The sequence below is a fragment of the Sciurus carolinensis genome, chromosome 5 (genome assembly GCF_902686445.1).
Source record: "Sciurus carolinensis chromosome 5, mSciCar1.2, whole genome shotgun sequence".
NCBI classification, from domain to species: domain Eukaryota; kingdom Metazoa; phylum Chordata; class Mammalia; order Rodentia; family Sciuridae; genus Sciurus; species Sciurus carolinensis.
The window spans coordinates 62284529-62287793 of NC_062217.1; the positions used below are offsets into that span (position 1 = coordinate 62284529).

General features: G+C 46.6%; 1 pseudogene; it reads left to right on the forward strand.

The window, feature by feature from the left end:
• The first annotated feature begins 401 nt into the window (after window positions 1–401).
• Window positions 402–2610, forward strand: LOC124985599 (nucleolar transcription factor 1-like; annotated as a pseudogene).
• Window positions 2611–3265: the final 655 nt, after the last annotated feature.

Consider the following 3265-nt stretch of genomic DNA (forward strand, 5'->3'; position numbering starts at 1 on the left):
TTAAATTTTTTGGGCTCTTTATATATCCTGGAGATTAGCGCTCTATCTGAAGTGAAGGTGGTAAAGATTTTCTCCCATTCTGTAGGTTTTCTCTTCACACTATTGATTGCTTCCTTTGCTGAGAAGAAGCTTTTTAGTTTGAATCCATCCCATTTATTGATTATTGAGTTTACTTATTGTGCTTTAGGAATCTTTTTAAGGAAGTCAGATCCTAGGCCAATATGGTAAAGATTTGGGTCTACCTTTTCTTCTATTAAGTAGAGGTCTCTGTTCTAGTGCCTAAGTCTTTGATCTACTCTGAGTTAAGTTTCTTTCAGGGTGGGAAATAGGGGTTTAATTTCATTTTGTTACACATGGATTTCATTTAGTTACATGAAACCCACTGCCTCACATACCTGGAAATGGTCACCCTCAAAGGCTAAGAACACTGGTCCCAGGAAGACATGCTAACTTTGCTGGAATGCATGAAGAACAACCTTCCATCCGATGATCGCTCCAATTTCAAAATCATTGAATTACACATGAACCAGGAAAAAAGTAGCATTTAAAGATTTTTCTGTAGAATTGTGCAAACTCAAGTGGGTGGAGATTTCTAATGAGGTGAGGAAGTTCCATATGTTGGCTGAACTGATTGTTGATGCTCAAGAACTTGTTAAAAATCTTTATAAAGGAAGAAAATTCAAGAAATACCCAGACTTTCCAAAGAAGCCCCTGACCTCTTGTGTTCACTTTTCCATAGAAGTGGGGCAAGTATGCAAAATCCAACCTGAGATGAGCAACCTGGACCTGACCAAGAATCTGTCCAAGAAATATAAGGAGTTTCCAGAGAAGATGATGAAATATATTCAGGACTTTCAGAGGGAGAAACAGGAATTCAAGAACCTGGCTGAATTCAGGGAGGATGACCCTGACTTTATCCAGAATGCCAAGAAGTCAGACATCCCTGTGAAGCTCCAAACCCCACAGCAGCTGTGGTACACTCATGAGAAGGGGCATCTCAAAGTGTGGCCAGATGCCACTATGATGGCAATGAAGGACTCCCTGGGGAAAAAGTGGTTTCAGCTCTTGGACAAAAAAAAACTGAAATGAATTCATAAGACCCTGGAGTAGTTTTAGGAGTAAGAGGAGATTATGTGTGACAATGTTCAAAAGCACCCTGAAATGAACATCAGTGAGGAGAGCATCACCAAGTCTACCTTTACTGAGTCTGAAGGCCAGCTCAAGGACAAGTTTGATGGGCAACCCACCAAGCCATCTCTGAAAAGCTGTACTGCATTGTCGTGCACAGAACTCATGGCCAACATGAAGGATGAATCCAGTACAGAGCACATGGAACAATGCCACCAGCAGAAGAATCTGCTGACCCAGAAGGAGAAGCTTGCTTATCACAAGAAGTACAACCAGAAAAAGAAAGATCATGAAGTGGAGCTACTCCATTTCCTCAGAAGCCTGCCTAAGGAGGAGCAGCAGCAGGTACTGGGAGAGGAGAAGATGTTGAACATCAACAAGAAGCTGGCCACCAACCGGACTTCCAAGAAGTCACCCAGGAAGGCAGGAAGTGCGGCTCGGAGAAGACTAAGCAGCAGGTGTCCCCCACAGTGTACATCTTCTCTGAGGAGAAGCATGGCAGCTGCAGGGGGAGAGGCTGGAGCTCTCTGAGAGTGTGATGACCCGCCTACTAGCCCACATGTGGAATGACTTGTTGGAGAAGATGGCGCCCAAGTTCAAGGCCAGGGAGGTGGCACTCAGAGAAGAAGCTGAGTGACAAGCGCAAGGAATGGGGCAAGCTGCCCAAGTTGCCCAAGAAAGCTGAGGAAGTCTGGCAACAGAATGTCATCTGTGATGACTTGGTCCACTTAAAGAAGGATAGTGTAAAGGCCTTGAAAGCATGGAGATGACCTGGAACAACATGGAGAAGAAGGAGGCTCTGATGTGGATTAAGATGGTCACTGAAAACCAAAAGCAATATGAGAGAGAGCTCAGTGGGATGCAGACACACCTCCATCCACTACAAATTCTTCCAAGAAGAAACTCCAGGGAGAACCCAAGTAGCCTCCTGCGAATGGTTACCACAAGTTCTCCCAGGAGCTACTGTCCAGTGGAGACCTGAACTGCCTGCCAGTGAAAGAGCGCATGGTGGAAATAGGCAGCCACTAGCAGTGCATTTCCAGAGCCAGAAGGATGGCTGAGGAGCACTAGAAGCAGTACAAGGTGCACCTGGACCTCTGAGTCAAGAGTCTGTCTTCCCAGGACCATGCAGCATATAAAGAATACACCTCCAACAAATGTTAGAGCATGACCAAGCTGCCAGGAACAAACTCCAAATCCAACTGGACCACCCTGCAGTCCAAGTCAGAGTCTGAGAAGGATGATGAAGAGGATGAAGAAGAAGTAGGGGAATAAGATGAGAACTGGAACTCCTCTGTGGATGGTAGGGACTCCTCTGAGTCCAACAGTGAAGATGAGGGCAAGGATGGGTATGAGAAGAAGGAGGATGAGGAGGATAAGGATGAAGTTGAGGCTGATGATGAGGATGAAGACAATGAGTCAGAGAACAGCAGCTCCAGCTCCTTCTCCTCAGGGAACTCCTCAGACTCTGACTACAACTGAGTCAGGGAGACAGTCAGAGAGACATTCAGGGATAGTCAGGGAGCCCTCCCCAACTGACCACCTTTGTCTCTCTCCTATGTTCTGTCCCCTACCCCCTGGCCTCTCCCAATTTCTATCTTTCTTTTTATTTTTCTTTTTAAACAAAATATGGTGGGGATAAGGGACTGGAGGAGCCAAGGTCAGGACTCTGTAGCCTTAGAGCAATCAGCCCTAGGCATCCTCCAGGGAGAGCAGCCATTAGACCGAGACAGCACTGATCAGACTGGCCCACCCAACTCCTCTTCTGCACCTACGGTTCTGGCATGGACAATCCACCAGGGGTGGGGAGTCCTAAAGAGTTCAGTGAGGCCCCTCACACCTGCAACCCAACCAAGGTGGGATGGAAACTTGGGGAGGAGCCCTTCCTTCCCATTATGGCTCACCACCTGGACCCCTGCATTGGAACTGGAGGCAGGGACCTGTTGGGAGAGAAGGGCAGGTTCCTTTGAGAAAACGGGCACTGCCCAGATGATCCTCTCCCCTATTCCTGCAGGAAGGAGCTGCCTAGACCCACTCAAAGGGGAGGGGCAGAGGCAGAAGTGTTTTTTATATATGTGTATACATATTTTTAAACTCTGACCTGTCAACAAGGTATTTCCTAACCAAAAAAAAAAAA